Source organism: Malania oleifera, chromosome 2, assembly GCF_029873635.1.
Source record: "Malania oleifera isolate guangnan ecotype guangnan chromosome 2, ASM2987363v1, whole genome shotgun sequence".
Classification (NCBI taxonomy): Eukaryota; Viridiplantae; Streptophyta; class Magnoliopsida; order Santalales; family Ximeniaceae; genus Malania; species Malania oleifera.
This window is the reverse complement of record NC_080418.1, coordinates 25,291,829-25,312,614: the sequence shown is the minus strand read 5'-3', so window position 1 is coordinate 25,312,614 and position 20,786 is coordinate 25,291,829. Positions and strand designations below refer to the sequence as shown.

Genomic DNA, 20,786 nt, shown 5'->3' with positions numbered 1-20,786 from the left:
AAGGTTTGGCAGTGCTGTAGTGCACGGAGGAGTAGAGGGTTTTATTTGCCACCTATAAACTGACAAGAGAGGCTAAGAGATGGTGGATTGCGGTAAAATTATTGGAGGAATAGAGGGCGGTGCTTATAGCATGACTTAGTACCGGTTTAAAAATTGTTCTTTGACAGGCACTTTTCGGCCACTATCAGGGACGCTAAAGTGGAGGAATTCCTAAATCTGAAGTAGGGACAACAGTCAGTTTAGAAGTACGCGGTGGGGGTTTTTTGAATTGTCCCGCTTCGCCCCGTACATCATACCTAATTAGGCAAAGAAGGCGAGGCAGTTTGAAAGGGGTTTGAGGCGAGAAATTTATAAGCAGGTAGCAGTATTGAAAGTGTAGGACTTTGCCGAGTTGGTAGACAGAGCAACCGTGGCTGAGGCTGGTGAGCGGATGGGTGTAGAGGAGTAGGGACAGAAGAAGAGGTCCACGCCTTTAGGCTATCAATATGGATCTAGTTGGAGCTAGTGGAGGAGAGGTAACTATGGTAGGGGGCAGAGGAAGGAGACGAGAGGTCGTGAGACTCAGGGTATGCAAGTCTACCTAGCTTGTCAGACATATGGAAAGAGGTACTTGGGAGAGTGTCGAGCAGGTATCGGGACATTTAGTATGAGATTGCCCTACACCACCTGGTACCGCACCTGCTCCTAGACCACATCAGGGAGGTTATCAGGTGCCTTATGGAGGTCAGCAGAGGAATGTAGCCCTGGCGAGGGTTTATGCTTTGACGCCGGGAGATGAGGAGGCCATAGACGACGTCGTGACAGGTACCTTTACTGCTTTTTCATATCAAACTATTATTTTATTTGATACAGGTGCCACCCACTCTTTTGTGTCTATGAGGTATGTTAAATTGGTTGGTGTAGAGACACAATTACTAGATGTTGAAATGTTAGTAGTAACACCGACATGGTCGGTGGTGAGGTGTCGTAGGGTGTTCAGGGGTTACCCAATAGAACTTTAGGGGAGGGTATTACCAGCTGACCTAATTGTGCTAGATTTGCATGGATTTGATGTAATAATGGGTATGGATTGGCTGGATACTAACCATGCTAGTATCAACTTTCATTTGAAAGAGGTGATTTTTAGACCACCGGGAAAGTCAGAATTTAGATTTGTGGGATCACAGGTGCAATCCCCACCTCAGTTAGTGTCAGCTATGCAGGCGAGAAGATTACTTTTGGACGAATGTCAGGGGTTTATGGCTTATGTGAATGAGGTGACAGAAAATGAATTGAAGCTTGTCAGTACTCCAGTGGTTAAGGAGTTTTCAGATGTATTTCCAGAAGAATTACCTGGGTTGCCTCTCGACTGCGAGATAAATTTTACTATCGACTTACTCTCAGAGATGACACCGATTTTTAAAGCTCCTTACCGAATGGCTCTAGCATAATTGAGAGAATTAAAGGATCAATTGCAGGATTTAATGAATAAAAGGTTTATCAGACCTAGTGTTTCGCCCTGAGGAGCTCTAGTTTTATTTGTGAAAAAAAGGACGGGTCTATGAGGATGTGTATAAATTACATGGAAATAAACAAAGTAACAATTGAGAACATGTATCCTCTACCCCGTATATACGACTTATTTGATCAGTTTCAGGGTACATGGGTCTATTCCAAGATCGACCTCAGGTCAGGTTATCACCAGGTAAAAGTTAAAATTGAAGATATTTCAAAGACAACTTTCAGGATCAGGTATGGATATTTTGAATTTCTAGTTATGCCATTTGGTTTGATGAATGCTTCTGCTGTATTCATGGATTTTATGAACAAATTTACCTGTATTTAGATCAGTTTGTTGTGGTTTTCATTGATGACATACTAGTCTACTCGAGGAGTTTTGAGGAGCATGAGACGCACCTAAGGCTAGTACTTCAGATGCTCAGGGAAAAGAAATTGTATGCCAAGTTTAACAAATGTGAACTCTGGTTAGAGAAAGTTACGTTTTGGGGGCATGTTATATCAGGTGATGAAATTTTTGTGGATCCTAGTAAGATAGAGGTAGTAGTGAATTGGGTCAAGCTGAGGAACGTACAGGAAGTCAGGAGTTTCTTAGGACTCACAGATTATTACCGTCGGTTTGTAGAAGGATTCTCAGTATTATCAGGGCCTCTAACATGACTAACCAAAAAGAATGCCAGGTTTGAATGGGATGACAATTGTGACTAGAGCTTCCACGAATTGAAACAGAGACTCGTCACAGCACCAGTATTGACTATTCCATCCGGAGGTAATGGTTACGTGATCTACCGTGACGTGTCTTTAAGGAGGCTCAGGTATATATTGATGTAACAGGGCAGAGTAATAGCATATGTCTCTAGACAATTGAAAAAATATGAAAAGAATTATCCCACTTATGATCTAGAATTGGTTGCAGTGGTTCATGCACTGAAGATTTGGAGGCATTATCTGTACGGAGAAAGATGTGAAATATTTTCAGATTATAAGAGTTTAAAGTACTTCTTCACGCAGAAGGAGTTGAACATGCGACAAAGAAGATGGTTACAGCTCATCCAGGATTATGATTGTACTATCAACTACCATCTAGGTAAAGCTAATGTGGTGGTTGATGCTTTGAGCCGAAAATCAGGGGAAACAACATAGTTAGTGATAGTAAGTCAGCGCTCGATCCAGATGGACTTGGAGAGGCTTGGCATGGAGTTAGTAGAGAGTGATCACTAGCTATTTATTGCCAAACTCTTGGTGCAGTCTATGGTATATGAAAAGATTAAAGTAGCCCATAAGAATGACGAAGAGTTGATGGAGTTGATAAAGAAGGTGTAGGACGGACAGGAAGAGGAGTTCAGTATTTCTGATAACGGAACTATGAGGTTCCATACCAGGCTATGTGTGCTTGCAGATATGGATATTAAAAGGACTATCCTTAAGAAGGCTCACAGGTCCCTGTACATGCTATATCCAGGTAACACTAAAATGTATAGGGATCTGTGAGAGTATTTCTGATGGAGCGGTATGAAGAGAGAGATTGCTGAATTTGTGCAGTAGTGTTTGAAGTGTTAGCAGGTTAAAGCTGATCACCAGAGGCCGGCGGGCCAATTACAGCCACTTTACACCTTGGAGTAGAAATTGGATCACATTCCTATGGACTTTGTGATGGGTTTACCGCCAGTACGACAGGGATAAAATGTTATTTGGGTGGTCGTAGATCGACTGACAAAGACCGCTCACTTTATTCCTATTAAGATCAACTACTCCATGGAAAGAGTGGTAGAAATATATATTCAAGAGATAGTACGATCACATAGTGTGCCGATGTCTACAGTATTAGACCGAGACCCATGTTTCACGTTATGGTGTTTTGGAGGAGTCTATAGGAGGCTCTAGAGTCAATTATCATTCAGCACGACATTTCATTCTCAGACGGATGGGCAGTCAGAGAGGATGATTCAGATACTAGAAGATATGCTACGGGCATATGTGTTGGATTTTAGGGGTAATTGGACCCAGTATCTGCCGCTGGTAGAGTTTGCATACAATAATAGATATCAGACCAGCATTGACATGACATCTTACGAGGTGTTATATGGTAGAAGATGTCATTCTCCTCTATACTGGGATGAGGTAGGTGAGAGGCGAGTTTTGGGACCAAAAATAGTTCAGCAGGCATACGATAAAGTTTGGCTTATTAGAGAAAGAATCAGTGCAACTCAAAGTTGGCAGAAAAGTTATACAGATAATCATCGTCGGAAATTGGAACTCAAAGTAGGAGACCACGTATTTTTAAAAATAGTGCCACTGAAAGGTACTATGAGGTTTGGGAGGAAGGGTAAGCTGAACCCTAGGTTTATTGGCCATTTCGAAATACTTGAGAGAGTGGGGTCAGTTGCCTACCAGATAGCCTTACCACCAGTTTTATCTAGAATACATGACGTGTTTAATGTTTCTATGCTGAGGAAATACGTCCCAGATGTAGTAACCCGACCCCGAGAAAAAAAAATAAAAAAAATAAAATAAAAAAATAATATAAAATAATAATAATAAAAATAAATAATAAATAAACATAAATAAATAAATAAATAAATAAAGAGATATTTTGGAGAAGATAATTTGAAAACAGATATTTTGAGATATTTATATATAAATATCTTGGAGGAGATATTTATTTAGATTACCTAAGAGTTAAGTTTGATTTTATTCTATAAATTCTCTTATTCTCTCTCTCTCTCTCTCTCTCTCTAAGATCCTTCGCCGTTCGTCATCCGTTTCCAAAAACAGAGGGTATTGCGTGGATCAGAAGAGGAAACTCTACACTTTTAGTGGATCGGATCGTCGTTTCGGAGAGTTTCGGGTTTTCCCAAGAATCGAGGTAGGAATCTGATCCTAATTTTGATTGGATATTTGGATACCAATTGAAAACATAGTAAGGTTATGTTCTGTGGTTTTAGGTTTTCGGGATCTCGGGTCATCGTTTTGGACCGTTTTCGTACGAAGTTTCATTTTGAGTATAAGGTAAGGGGAATTTGATTACAACAGCTATTTTGGAAAACTAAACTGCTAAAAAGCTAGTGTATGTTATTATGTATGATTTAACTACTTATTTATGAAATTTTTGCCGAGTAAAAATGTCGGTTTGATGATTTTACAATTTTTGGTAAAAACGAGGATTTTGATGTATGATCTCCAAATTTTACAAATATTGTTTATTTGTGTTTATACTATAGTAGGAGAGGCTCGAATCCTTTATTTATTCAGGTAAACTATGTATATTGAATTTCTATCATTTAGCGGGTTTTTGTATTAAACTTGTGTGATATATGTTGAAATGGAAATGAATGTATTTTCTATACTACTGATATAGAATATGGGAATGAAATTCCAATTTGTTATACTGACAATGTGATAAACAGAGGCTGGTGATACACCGAGCCGCATCAGTAAACAAAGAGGGGTAAACTGAGTGGAAAGACGCCGGTTTGAACCCGCTGGGATTATTTCTATACTATTGATATAGGGTTGAAAAATACTTTCTTTGCAGAGTTGAAATAAACTACTGTTATATGATACGACGCGATATCGTAGCTAGATGTACACGTGCAACCACACGTACTAAACGATGTGGGGACCAAGATGGTCGGCTAGCAGGGTGAAACCATTGGCTGATATTGGGCCAATGGAGGCAGTCGGATCGTAAGTAGGTACTCGACAGTGCCTGCACGAACAGGGCATTGGACGAGTATCAGTGCACAACCCGAGCCATGGGGTTAAACGGTATAGCGGAATATTTGCTGTTGGTCATCTGATAAATCATAAAATGGTCGTCGAAGACAACTGTGGGGAATTTTGTAATATGAATAATGATATAACTGAGCATTAATTGTATTGAAAATATTGTTCTGTTCCAGATGTTGCTGAAACTATGATGTATGCACACAATTGTTTGTAAACTCCTTCTTCCTTATTGATAAGGTGTTCACCCTATCAATACAACCCTTTGTTTCAGAGGTCCCATCAGTTGCGTCAGTCCTAATAGCTAAAAGGAATGGGAGAATGTTTGAACAGCTTAGTAAGCATTGTGAATCATGTAGTAAAATCCTTAGATGAAGTTCCTTTTGGAGGGTTGTAATAATGAGACATTGTTCTTAAGTCCGAAATATGTAAAAAATTATGGAGTATAGTGAACTCTGGTATAAAGTCTAGTGAAATCCCAATGGATGTTTATATTTTCCGCCGAATTTACATCATGTTATATATGTTTTACACCCGTATGTCCCTGTTTCGGGGTGGGTGTTCCATATCTTGAACAAGTATAGATATATGTAATGTAAGAGTGACACCTAGGTCTGTATAAAGGACCGGTTCGTTACAGTTGGTATCAGAGCCCGTAGCCAGTCGAGAAGTTATGATTTGATCATGACTACCTAGTTAGGGATATGTGCGAAACTAAAAAGTTGCTAGTTAGTTGTTACAGTCTAGAATATACTAGAGTTAGGCATGAATATGACCTTGAGTTTTGTTTTGTATGCATGGAGACGAAAAACAATTGGCATAAGCTCTGTGTTTTTTGTATCTTCGAAGGTTCAGAAAATATGGCAATCTATTGGTGGTGGTGTTTCCACGTGGAAGGCAGAACTGAGTTAGAATGATGATGTTAAATAATGGAGTAATTGATATTAGGATGTGGATATTAAGGGAACGAGTCTATAGCTGATAGGGTTAGTTGATGTTAGGCTATAACTTCTAATGGATCTCGTAAAGTTTTTGGATGGAATCCGGGATTCACTGCCAATATATGGTGGGCAGTAGTAGTGAGGGTTGCGGCCCAGGCTGGTAACAACCTCTACTAGGTTTTTTTTTTTTTCTGTGAATTCACCCACAAATAGCTTATGGATGAGGTAGAGGTTAGTTTTAGTGCGTACGAATAGAGGGCAGGATCGTCATATAACTACGTTGGGTTGCTCCATTGAGCAGTAGTTCACAGATTGAAGCCCTTGTTTTGTGGGCCAATAAGATCTAGTTAGTGCTTGAGAATTGGGATCAAGCGATGAGAAGACTTAGGTGTGTTTTAAACTGCACTGACGAAAGCAGCAAGTCACTTCGCCCGTTCAAGTTGCAAGGGAGGCTGAGAGATGATGGGGGTCCGGTAAGCAGATGAGGAGCAACGTGACCGATACAGATAGCGTTGAATGGGCCCGATTCAAAGAGCTCCTTTGAACGTTATTTTCGCGCCCACAATAGACCGAAAATGGAGGATGGAATTTATGAATTGACGCAGGTCAATGCGTGCAGCAGACGCTGCCCCAGTTCCAGGGGAGCTGTCTCGATTTGCTCATTCGTGATTTCTTGATGAAGCAAAAGAAGGCTTGGACAGTGGTAGAAGGAAATCATCAGGCGTCCTGTGGTGCAATCGACCTTACAAGAGCGGATTCGTTGTAGCGCAAAAAGGAGGGGTCTAGAGGGGGTGTGGTGAGCTTGTGGAAGGAGTTCGTATAATGGTTTTTAAGAGCCAGGACTTTAGTATTCTGGCGATGGGATGACTTGAGAATTCCGTTTTCGCAGGGTTTGCGTTCCGAATGATGCCGTGGATTAAACGGGTTATTCTGGAGGATGCATTACCGTTCGCTCTACAACTGTACATCCTTGTAGTACGAAAATGTATCGGATTTGAGGGATCTTCTGGTGGTCTAATATGAAAAGACGAGATTTCGCCCCCAATTTGTAGAACAGGCTGACATGTCAGTAGATCAAAAACAGAAAACATCAGAAACAGCAGGACCACTCAACCACCCTCGACGTCCCTGATGGAAGTGGGAACATGTCTCGATGGATTTTTGTGACGGTTTACTCGGCGACTGCATGGGCAGAAGCCATATGAGTTATAGAGATCGGTTGACGAAGACTGCACACTTCATTCCAATCAGAGTCAGCTTACTCTCTGAATAGGCGGGGGATTGAGCAGAACTTTATGGGAAGGAAGGTGGTACGACCGATGTCGTCCTATATATATCTATTGTTCAGACGAGATCCGCGTTTTTACATCTCGTTTCTTTCTGGAAATAGTTACAGGATGCCTTGGGATTGCCGATGATGCTTAGTCCGTTTTTCACCCGCAGAAGGATGGACAGTCGGAGAGGCTATTCAAACGTTGAAGATATGTTTTGAGCTGTATTATAGATTTTTATGTAATAGGGGGATACGATATCTAAGCTTGTGGAACTTTGCATCTATACCACCGTACCAGGCGCGCATAGTAGGAGGACACCTTATGAGCTTTGTACGGTCTTCAGTCGATCTCGTTATATGGTTCAGGTAGCGGTGAGCGGCAGATACTAGGTCTAGAAACTGATTCAGTAGACCTCATGGAAAGTCGCACTGCTCAGGGAAAGACTTTAAGCAGTTAGAGTCGACAGAAGAGTTCTGCTGATACTCGTCGGCGAGAGTTGAATTTGAAGTAGGGAGATATGGTATTTTGAGAATCGCTCCGATGAAAGGGGTGATGAGATTCGGAAGAAGGGGAAAGCTAAGTCCTCGTATGTCGGGCTGTTGAAATCCTTGAAAGGATAGGTTTGGTGCTTATCGAAGGGCTTACCTCCGGATATCCTGAATTCATGATGTATTTCATGTGTCTGTACTAAGGAAAGTACAGACCAGATCATTGACATGTACTGAGTTACTAAACCTTAGGCGATCAGTGAGGCGTTTATCTATGAGACCATGGTACCAGTACTGATATAGATCGGAAAAGTTAAGCCGTTACGGACTAGGGAAATACCTTCTAGTGGAATGTATTAGGCGTAACAGTAGTGGAGGACGCTTCATGGGCTAGAGTCAGGAAATACGCCAGAGTACCGCAAGTTATGTTCGGATGTATGTAGTTAGTATAGTAAGTATAGGTTGGTATGGTATTCGGAGAGTTTTGTGCTGTGTGTATGTATCTTCGAAGCATCCCATTGCAATCACGGTATTCTACACCATAGCGAGGTTTAGATAATTAACTTCGGGTCGGAGATGCTTTAAGGGTGGCTTGCAAGACTCTTCGTAGGTCTCCGACGTAGGTAGAGTATTGATTGGTATCAGTTGTGAATTTAGGAACGGGAGAAATTCTTTATACGAGGGGAGCTTTGTAGTAAACACGCCTCGCGAAAAAAAAAAAAAAGTAAAAAAATTACTATAAAATAAATAATAAATAAACATAAAATAAATAAATATAAATAAAGAGATATTTTTAGAGAAGCTATTTTGAAAAGAGGTAGGTATTTGAGTAATTATATATTAAATATTTGGAGGGAGATATTATTTAGATTACTTAAGGCATACAGTTAGGTTTTATTTAGAAATTTCTTCTTATTCTCTTCTATTCGCTCTCTCTCTCTCTCTCTCTCTCTCTCTCATTTTTTTTTCTCTTCTTCTCCTCTCTCTCTCTTTCTCTCTCTAAGATCCTCGCCCGTTCGTCGTTCCATTTCAAAAACGGAGGGTACTACGTGGCTCAGAGATGGAAAACTCTACACTTTTAGTGGGATTTCGGATCGTCGTTTCAGAGCAGTTTCGGGTTTTTCCAAGATCGCGTAGGAATCTGATCCTAATTTGATTGTAGGTTTGGATGCAGTTAGAAAAAATAGTAGGTTTGTTCTGTGTTTAGTTTTGTTTTCGGATCTCGGGTGGTCGTTTGTGGCAGTTTCGTACGAAATGTCATTTCGAGTATTAAGGTTCAGGTGAATTATTACAACAACTATTTTGGAAAAACTAAATTCGAACAAAGCTGTTATGTTATATATGTCTGATTTACCTGTGCTTTATTTGTGTACCATTTCTGGTAGAAATGTGTTTGATGATTTTTCGATTTTTGGTAAAAACGAGGCTTTCGCTGTGTGATCTCCACATTTTACAACTATGTTTTTTGTCTTTATTACTATAGTAGGAGAGGCTCGAATCTTTATTTATTCAGTTAAACCTATGGAGTATTGATTATACATTTAGCGGGTTGGTGTTTGTATTAAACTGGTTGGATGGTGATCTCTGTTGAAAGGAAAATGCAGTATTTTCGATACTACTGATATAGAATATGGGACGAAATTTCCAATTTGTTATACTGACAAATTGTGATAAACAGAAGAGGTGGGTGATACACCGAGCCCGCATCAGTAAACAAAGAGGGGGGTATTAGGTTTAAAAACTGAGTGGAAAGACGGCGCCGGTTTGAACCCGCTGGGATATTTCTTGCGAGTGATATAGGGTTGAAAAAATTACTTTTCTTTGCAGGAGTGAAATAAACTACTGTATATGATACGACGCGATTATCGTTAGCTAGATTTACACGTGCAACCACACGTACTAAAAGTGTTGGGGACACAAGTGGTCGGCTGAGCCGGGGTTGAAGGGTGTGAATGATGAAACCATTGGCTGATATGGGCAATGGAGGAGTCGGTGTAAGTAGGTACTCGACAGTGCCTGCAAGAAACAGGGGCATTGGGACGAGATCAGTGCACAACCCGAGCCAGTTGGGGTTAAAAATGGTTATAGGGATATTTTGTGTTTGGTCATTGATTAAATCATAAAAGGTCGACGAAAGACAGATGTTGGGATTTGTAATACGACTAATGTATAACTGATGCATTATTGTATTGAACTATACCTTGATTATGTTCCGATGTGAATGAAAAAGATGCATTATGCAGTCACAACACTGTTGTAACTCTTCTTCCTTATTGAAAGGTGTCTCCCCATCATACAACTTTTAGTTTCAGGTCCATCAGTGCGTCAGTCCTAATCGTAAAAAGTGACGGGAGAATGTTTTGAACAGCTTACGTAAGCAGTGACTCATGTAGTCAATCTTAGGATGAAGGTCCTTTTTGGAGGGTGGTATAATGAGAATTGTTCTAAGTCCGAAATATATAAATTATGGATGTAGGAGTGAACTCTGGTGATACAGTCTCGTTAGAAATCCCCCCCCCCCAATGGAGTTTAGTTTTCCACGACCTTTTACATCATTATTACGTATGTTTTACACCCGTTATTATTGTTTAGGGTGGGGTGGGCGTGTTTCCATATGTTGAAACCAAGTATAGATATTTGTAATGAAGAGTGCCCACCTAGGTTCGTTATAAAGGACCGGGGTTTACACCAGGATCACTCCACGTGGTCAGTATGGAGGAATAGAACTCAGAGAAGCAATGACTTATGAGGGCGATATCAGTTAGATTTTAGATAGGAAAAGAACATGAATTGTGTAATAGAAGACTCATTAGGTAAAAGTCTCTTGGCGGAAATCAGTGGTGGAAAAAGCCCTTATAGGAGCTTGAGGAAGAAAATACACGACAGTACCAACATTGTTTAGTAGGGATCGAGCGACAGATGCAGATTTTGTAAGTAGGTAATGTATGTATACGTTTATTGGTAGCGGTTTATAAGCTAGGTAGTATGTAGTTTGGAAGAATTTTCTTTTATATATATGTAATCTCCCAGAATCCTGAATGTAACCACGGTATTTTTCCACCACAAGTAAGGGTAAGTAATAAAATAAGTAACCAATTTCCTCAATGGATGGTGTAATACAAATAGTAAATTTCGAGGATGAAATTTTATAAGGAGGGGAGAATGTAGAGACCTAGAGAATTACAGTAATTAAATAATAAAAGAAAGGAGAGAAAAGGAATTGTGAAAAAGGGGATTTTGCAGGGTCTCGTCGACAAGTGCAAAGTGCTCGTCGACGAGCCAGCTTTTTGGACTCGTCGACGGGGACATATGTCTCGTTGACGAGAAATTACCGAGGGGGCTATTTTCAGGGTCTGAAACTCGTTGACGAGGAGTAAGTATTCGTCGACAATCTCTCTTCAAGGACTCGTCGACGAGGTGACATGTCTCGTCAACGAGTTTGCATTTTATAAATATACCAACTTCGGATTTGCTACGAGAAAATTTCCACAAAACCCTCCCTCTCTCTCTCCTACGTCTTTTTCACCTTTTTTCGATTTCGGTTCCGTTTTTTGTCAGTTCGACGATAGGAAGCCGCCATGCTACTCCTGGGAAGATTCTCTTCAAATCTGTTAGAGTAGTTCGTTGGTTAGGCTAATTTGGGCACCATCTCAAAATCTGGGTAAGTTAGTTATTTTAGGTTTTATAAGTTATTTGGTGTTTTTGAACTAAAAAAATTGCTTTAGATAGTATTATGCTAAAGTTTGGTTGGGGAAAATGCAATTTCAGGGTGTTGAGTTGGGAGGAAACCACACGGAGATTAAGGTGGAGATTTGTGGGCTTCTTAGTAAATAAATCAGGTATAGGTAAGGGGTATAAATAAGTCAGCTATTTTTCATGAAATATTATGAATAAAAAGAATTTATTTTCGGAAAATATATATGATTTAGAACTATGTTGGGAATACTGCCGTTGAATAGAGACATTCATTTAAGCAGTTTTATATGAAAAATTAGGTTTTAGAGTTAATTATTGAGTTTAGAAGGTTATGTATATTTGTGTGGCATGAGGCATATTTTCATGAAATCATGTATCTTGAATATTACGATTTTCCAAGCTAAGTAGGTTATACCAGTTTTCAGCGGGAAAGTATCATGATCGAAGAATAAGGTATTTAATATTAAAGATGAGACGAGAAATTAGAATGGGGTAGCAGAAAACAACGTGCACTGGGCAACTCTGAATTTCGTTGTTGATGAAAGGGAGGAGTTCGTCGACGAAATTACTCTTCACCTCGTCGACGACGGTGACGGGGGCTCGTCAAAGAGAAGATACGAGAGGATATTTTGGGGCGACTCTGAATTTTGGTGGACAAGGAGGAGGTCGTCGACGAATTGTTCTTGACCTCGTTGACGGATGGTGGTGACATGGATCGTCGACGATTAGCCCTTGTAATAAATAGCCTAAAACTCGGATTTAAATGCAGAAAAATTAGGAAAATCACTCTCTCTCCTCCCTACGGCTTCTGTCTTCTCTTTCTTCGATTTCGGCTCCGTCGTTCACTGAATCGACAATTTGAGGCCACCACAACGCTCCTACGGAAGTTCCCTCCAAATCTGTCGGAGTGGATCGTTGGTAAAAGTGAGTTGAAATTCATCCCTAATTCAAGATAAGATTAAATATTCAGAATTTGGTTTTCCTATAGTTATAGGAAAGGTTACTCATGGAGAAATACTGAAATTTAGTTCTGCGAGTTGTTGATTTCAGGGTGTTGCTCGGGGAACCCTGCGGTTGTAGGACGAGTAAAAGGGAAAATTTTTTTTTTTTTAAAAAAGGGGGTTCTTGTCCAATATTAGGTAAGGGAATACCTAATGGTTATTTCCAAGCAAACTACGTTATTTATTAAAACATGAATCTTTCAGAAAAAAACATGTATTATATATGAATATTATTGAGTAAATGCATATTTGAGAAAATACTATTGTTATACAGGAATTACGATTTTAGAATGAAATGTATGATTTTATTCAGCATTGTGTGGCATGAATATTATTTTTACATGATAGGTATTATATTATGATAATTTTACGAATAAACATGTTTTCAGGAATTATGAAATAATGTAGTATATGATGATTTTGAAATACATGATAAATGACTTATTTACTCAGAATGATATGTGTGAGATTTTCGGCGCAAGGCTGCGATTGATAACCGGCACAAGGCCGTGTTTATGAAATATTCGGCGCAAGGCCGTATTTATGAAAGTATAGAAATGCTATCAATCCATTTATGTTAAATGCCATATTATCATGTACTATATGTTATCAGAACCCGAATGTTAGTTTAACTCAGTTTCAGGAGCACGGTACCGTAGCTATATAGATTAGATATTTATGTTCAGACTTGTGCTAACCACCCTACAAGGGGGTGAGAGATGGATAGTCGATGTGGCTTTCAGTGTAGAGTTGTAGACGTCCACCTGGCAGTCTGGACCAAGGTGTGGCGGGCCCATCGTACTTACCGATATTTTTGACTCGGCAGTGATCGACTAGCCATTGTCGGGTCCCGCATTCGGGTTGCACAACCCATCATGGGGGGTAATACATGGCATCAGCTAGCTATTTATCCTGAGTATGTTTTCAGTATTATCAGCTATACTAGACGTTTTATGAACTATATGATTTACTAGAAAATATAAAAGTATATAATTATTTAATATGTTATGATGAATGTTTCAAGTATATGAAATATACTGCATATGTATAATTATAACAAATGTTCATGTTGCCACACAACTGTATTTAGTTTATTTTCCTTTACTGAGAAGTGTCTCATCCTTGAACTTAAATAATTTTCAGAAAACCCAGAAAGACCGGCAGATCGAGGCCACCGTTGAGTTAGTTGGTGCTACCCAGTTAGGAGGGTGAGTTTTGTGTTAGGATTAAGATATTTTTGTTGTGGGATCCTAGATGTATTTTTGGATATTTTGGGGTTGTATATAAATATAGTATCATTGTGGATTGTAGTTGCTCTGGTATTTTATATTTTATGGTCATAAGAATGTGATTTACATTTACTGCTGCCTAGGTTCCACTATGTATGACAGGTGTCCCTGTTATCCAGGGGTTCAGGTTGATTTATTTATTAAATATGTTTATTTATATGATAAATTAAGGAGGTCGTTACAGAAACCCTAAAAATAGTACATGAACTATGGTTTTAAAAGTATGTTGAAAGGTGCAAGGAATTATGTTTATTACGTTATAAAATATGCCAACGTAGATGCTGTGATCCCTATGTTATGAAATAAGCCAGCGTAAATGCCGTGATTCTTATGTTATGAATTATGCTGGCATAAATGCTGTGATTCTTATGTTATGAATTATGCCGACGTTGATGCCGTGATTACGTACGATATGTAAGAAATGATAAAATATGTTTATGTTAAATATTACTTTGAATTATGAAACAGTAATGTTTTAATATGGAATGTATTATATGTTATTAGAACTCGGATAGTTTAGTTTAGTTTTATGAAGCATGGTACCATAACTATATGTTTATGATTATGAATATGTTAGTGCTACCACACATCTTATGTAGAGTGTGAGAGATGACAGTCGATGTGGCTTTATGGGAGTGTCGTAGTTCCCCTGGTAGACCGGCACATTAGGCCCATTGTACTTATAGACTTATGTTTGACTTAGCATGGTCGGCTAGCCATTGCTAGATCCCGCATTCAGACTGCACAACCTTGTCATGTGGGGGGTAAGACATGATGATAGCTAACTAACTATCTATCCTGGGTAATAAGTTATGTACGATATGATTATATAAGATGATTTCTCAGTACAAAAATTTAGTACGATATGCTATGTTATGATAAACCATGATATATTCAAGTATGATACAACTATTATACGAGTTACGAATTATGTACTGTTTATATGTTTATCAAGAAAAATGCTCATATTGCCACACACTGATACTAATTTGTCTCCCTTATTGAAAGGTGTCTCACCTCAGCATTACAAATATTTTAGGAAATCTAGGTAGGAGGGTGGATAGAGCCCCGTAGCTGTAGAAGAGGACTGGACTACCCTATCTGTAGGGTAAGTGGATAAGCTAGGGTCAAATAGATTTTTGGGTGGAGACTCTAAGGTATTTTTTGGTGGATGACTGTATGTATATGTATATGACAAATTTAGTAGAACTTTGGTATGATTTCTGATATTTATGACATGTATATGATTCTATGTTTCCTGCTAGTTAGGTATCAGAGTGTTATGACAGATATATCTGTGGTACCCATGGGTCCAGGTTGATCACGAGTATAACTGCTGAGCAAGATTATTACGTATGTTATTGTGTGGAAAAGAAAAGAAAAGAAAAAAAATATTAATATGAAAAATAGGCAGGTTGTTGCATAATCCCATATACCTGTCTGTAGTAACAAATGACCTGCCAAATACCCTAATTCGGAATCTAGGGGGCAATATACAACCATTCTCTGGTCCATTCGTACTTCCTCGCCACATGCTTCACGAGTTCGTGTGGTTGCACTTTTCATCCGCTAGCATCGGTACCGTGCTCAATATTGTAACCCTTCGCTGGGGTTTACATATCCATTCCATTAGGGTTTTCTTTTCCGCTATTTCACTTTTCTCATATCAACATTTCCAAATTCAATATTCATTGCGGTTATTAGTTGCAATGTTCCCATTCCCAATATTCACAATTACCATTCATAATTCAATATTTACTAGTCAATATTGCCATTTCAATATTTTGAGTAAATTCACATTTGTCTACCAATAAATTCTTAGTATTTTAAAATCAGTTTCATTTCATAACAATATGCATATATGTTGTAAGAAGAAACGATTGGGAAAAATATTTTCTTCATATATTATTCTTATGTGCAAACCAATATATAATACAATTACCTATTCTAAACAACGAAACAAATTACCTAATGAATAATATTAATATCCCACCAAATTACCCACTTTCCTCTGGTATTTCTTTTAAAAGTGATAGTTAGCCTGGATTGGTATTTTAATGCACCTCCCCCGCAAGTTGGATCATTAAAATATTAATATTTCATCTTGCAACTTGCTAATAAGATCCTCAAAGCTCTATCTCCCCAAAATACCTTGATAGTGAGGTTATCTGCAGTTTGTTCCTTGGTTGGCACATAAGTCATGCATATAATTCCTTCTTCAATTTTTTCTTTGATGAAGTGTCTGTCTACCTCCACATGTTTAGTCCTGTCATGTTGGACTGGATTAAGAGAGATGCTAATAGCTGCCTTATTGTCACTGTAGAGTTTGATAGGAAGGTTCACCAGTACCCGTAATTCCTCCAATAGTTTTCGTAACCACAATCCTTCAAAAATCCCTTGGGCGACTGCCCTGAATTCAGCTTCAGCACTACTATGAGCCACCACATTCTATTTTTTGCTTCTCCAAGTTACGAGATTTCCCCAAACAAATGTACAATATCCTTTGGTGGACCTTCTATCTTCCACTGATCCTGCCTAATTTGCATCTGTAAAGATCTCTACTTCCTTGCTTTCACATTTCTTAAAGAAGAGTCCTCTTCCTGGGGATCCCTTGAGATATCTAAGGATCTTGTATACAGCATCTAAGTGAACTTCCTTTGGTGAATGCATGTGTTGACTTACTACACTGACTGCAAATGTAATATCTGGTCTAGTATGTGATAGGTAGATCAGCTTGCCAACCAATCTCTGAAACCTCTCATTTTCTACTGGTTTTCTACAATCTTCAACCCTCTTTACTGTTTCTATCGGGGTTTTGCTGGGTTTGCACCTTAGCATGCTAGTTTCAACTAGGAGGTCAGTAACATACTTTCGCTAAGAAACACTAATTCCCTTTTTTGTTCTTGCCACTTCCATGCCCAAGAAATACCATATCTGTCCTAAGTCTTTAACTTCAAATTCAGTAGCCAGAACCTTATTTAATCTCTCCATTTCTACAGTATCATCACCAGTAAGGATTATATCATCGACATACACTATTAGAATTGATCTCTTACCTACTTCAAACTGTTGGAAGAATAGTGTATGGTCTGATTGCCCTTGTCGATACCCTTGATTATTTAGTACCTTTGCGAATCTGTCGAACCACGCTTTAGGAGATTGTTTGAGGCCATATAATGATTTCTTTAGTTTACACACTCTGTTTTCTTCACCTGTTCTACTGAATCTAGGTGGTATAGTCATGTAAACTTCCTCTTCTAATTCTCCATTTAAGAAGGCATTTTTAATATCAAGTTGTTGTAGTGGCCAATCTAAATTGGCTGACAGGGACAAGAGAACCCGAACTGTATTTAAGTTTGCCACTGGTGCAAATGTCTCAGTATAGTCAATGCCGTAGATCTGTGTAAAGCCTTTTGCAACAAGTCTGACTTTATATCTTTCAATTGTTCCATCAGATTTACATTTCACTGTGAAGACCCATTTACAACCCACTGGCTTCTTCCCTTTCGGTAGGTCTGTCAACTTCCAAGTTCCATTTTTTTCTAGGGCTCGCATTTCTTCCATGACTGCCTCTCTCCATTATGGTATTTCTAGAGCTTCCTGAATGTTTTTTTGGCATATTTTCACCTTGGCAAGATTGGAGACAAACGCGATATCCTAATAGACATGATGGCTTATTTACCCATGTATTCGACCAAGGGTATTTAGTACATGACCTGATTTGTTTTTTGATTGCAATAGGTAAATTGATATCATCCGGTGCAGAATTATTAGAGAAAGACTCAATTACCAGATCAGGATAAGGCAAGGGCTCATGATCATTTGGAGCTATCACCAGTTCCAACACTCTTGGTGCCTCAGGTATGAGATTCTCCCTCTCCTTTGTTTTGGCTTTCTTGAGTAAACCAGTATATCTGCGTTGTTTTGCTCTCCTGCATCTCCCCTTGAGGGTAAGTGTTCAGTTGTGTTTGGCAAGTCGGGAAGTAATGTAATGGAAGACTCAATAGATGGGTCAGGGAATGGAGTAACTAGAGTAACCGCAGATTCAGTAGTAAAAGGATCCCAGGACCGATCTTCACCCCATTTCTCCCCCTGAAGAGAGGGCTTTGGAAAGTAAGGAGTGGTTTCAAAGAAAGTGACATCAAGACTAATGAACAGTCGTTTTGAGATCGGATCATAGCATTTGTAGCCTTTTTGGGTAGGTGAATAACCAAGAAAGACACATTTAATGGCACGAGGATCTAATTTATCGCGATGGTGTGCATGCATATGAACAAAGGCAGTACAACCAAAAATTTTCAGTGGGAGACTGGAAAGGAGTCGAGAGTGGTCCTGAAATTTCTGAAGAGGGGTGACAAATGAGAGTGCTCGACTTGGCATTCAATTAATGAGATGTGTGGCTGTTAAGATGACATCACTCCAAAAATAATGTTTCATGTGGGTAGTAAACATTAATGCCCGGGCCACTTCCAGTATATGTCTATTTTTTCGTTCAGCAACCCATTTTGTTGCAGGGTATCCACACAAGAACTTTGATGAACAATCCCATTATCTTGAAGATAAGTTCCCAGGATGGTATTAAAATATTCCGTACCATTATCTGTACATAGGATCTAAATATGAGTCTGGAACTGTGTAAGAATCATGGTATGAAAAGTGATGAAAATGGAGCAGACTTCAGTTTTGTCTTTCAGTAAGTAGACCCAACAAAGATGAGTATGTTCATCGATAAACGTCACAAACCATTTTGTATTTGTGCGATTTAGGGAATGTGAGGGACCCCATACATCACTGTGAAACATGGCAAATGGGCGAGATGGTTTTTATATGGATGATGGAAAAGAAGTATGACTATGTTTAGCAAGCTCACATACTTCACATGGAAACTCAAAAGCCATTATATTTGAACAAAGAGAAGGAAACAAACGTTTTAAATAGTGAAAATTGGGATGACCCATTAGTGAATGCCATAACAAAAGTTCACTATTTCTAGAAGTAGATGCAGAATCACAAATTGCAGTATTACATAGTTCACTCAAACTTGCCTCCTCAAAGTAGTAGAGTCCCTCATTCGCTTTAGCAGTGCCAATCGTCTTCCCCGATGATAGGTTCTGAAAAACACAATGAGAGGAAACAAATTTAGCGGAACAATTCGAATCTTTTGTTAACTGACTGATAGATAATAGATTGCATGATAACTTGGGGACATGTAAGAACGATTGTAAAGTTAAGGAATCAGATATTCGAATACTTCCTTTTCCAGCAATTGGTGAGAGAGAGCCATCTGCAATTTTTACCCTCAAATTCCCGACATATGGTGAGTAGGATGAAAAATATTGATAAGACCCAGTCATATGATCGGATGCACCCGAATCAATTATCCAAGGACATTTGTAACAAGATGAGGTTTTTAGAGCTGACAGATGATTTTCTCGGTGAGCCAGGGAACCAGAGGAAGACTGACCCGATGTTTGCATTGATGAAATCATTTTATATAACTGATCCAACTGTTCAGGACTGAATGCACTGCTGGACGGGGTATTGTTGTTCTCTCCTTGTGATCTTTCAGTTGATCTGTCAGTGCTGGCCTGGTACCGATGATTTTTTTGGTATTGTCTCGATTTCCAATTTGCCGGTTTTCCATGAATCTCCCAGCAGGTATTTTTTGAATGACCTGTTTTTCGGCAATGTTCGCACCATATTTTTCCTTTTTGCGATTGTTGACTTAGTCCCCCTGGGCCTTTTAATATAAAAGCTGAGGCATCCAGCCCAGCGTGAAGCCCATCTAATTTTTGGCCAGATACGGGTATAGCTGGGTCCAGTCTAGCGGATTCATTTTTGGAGCGCAGCATCACCCGTCTCCTGCTCTCTTCCCTCTTGACCTCTGCGAAGACTTCTCGGGTTGAAGGGAGAGGTCACCGGCCGAGGATCCGCCCCCTTATGTCATCAAGCTCTCGATTTAGGCTGGCAAGAAACTCGAAGACACTCGTTTTCGAGCCTCCTTCGGTATCGAGTGCTGTCGCCGGAGCACTCCCACTCCTCATCGATGCTCAGATCGAGCTCCTGCCAGAGATGACTCATCTCCATGAAATACTCGGTAACACCTCTCTCGCCTTGCCTCATCTGCCATAATCGGGTATTGATGTCGAAGATTTGCAAGTAGCTTTCGACATCGGAGTACATTTCATGTACGACTTCCCAGACTTCCTTCGCCGTCGGCAAGAACAAATAAATTTTTTCGATTGATGGTTGCATCGAGTTGATGAGCCAAGCCGTGACCATGGAGTTTTCGGACCTCCATCTTTGTAAGGCTACAGCGTCGGAAGGGTCTAGCGTCCTTCGCTCACCGGTAAGGTATCCAAGCTTCCCTTTTCCTTCAATCGCCAGTTTCATGAACTGAGCCCATTCACGGAAATTTTTTCCGTTTAGTTTTTCCAATGAGAGTGGGAAGACTGTGTTATCCAGTCCACTCGTACCACCACCGGATGTAACCTCTGAGTCACCGATGATGTTTGCAGAGGAGGTAGAGCCTCCGCTGTTAGCCATCGTTTAGCTGGGTTTAAGAAACCCTAGCTCTGATACCATGTAAGAAGAAACGATTGGGAAAAATATTTTCTTCATATATTATTCTTATGTGCAAACTAATATATAATACAATTACCTATTCTAAACAAGGAAACAAATTTCCTAATGAATAACATCAAATCCCCCATAATTACCCACTTTCCTAATTTGTATTTTATTTACAAGGATATCCTCGATTGGTATTTTAACATATGTATATATGAAAATATATTACATATCACATGTTTCATCCTTTCTAGTATACACGTATCAGTATTTCATATTTTCCCTATTTCATAAAACTTTTTCC

General features: G+C 39.3%; 1 protein-coding gene across 4 annotated transcripts in view; it reads left to right on the top strand.

Annotated features, from left to right (window-relative positions):
- LOC131148986 (uncharacterized) overlaps positions 1-13,984 on the top strand; it is a 38,547-nt gene extending 24,563 nt beyond the window's left edge. For 2 of the 4 annotated variants that reach the window (XM_058098989.1, XM_058098986.1), the window contains exon 3: positions 13,767-13,984. The gene's annotated coding sequence lies outside the window, so the exon portion shown is untranslated. Of the gene's footprint in view, positions 1-5,499; positions 5,726-10,238; positions 10,410-13,766 lie in introns of those variants that run through there. The other 2 variants (XM_058098982.1, XM_058098981.1) reach the window with 2 other exon arrangements.
- The last annotated feature ends 6,802 nt before the right edge of the window (positions 13,985-20,786 follow it).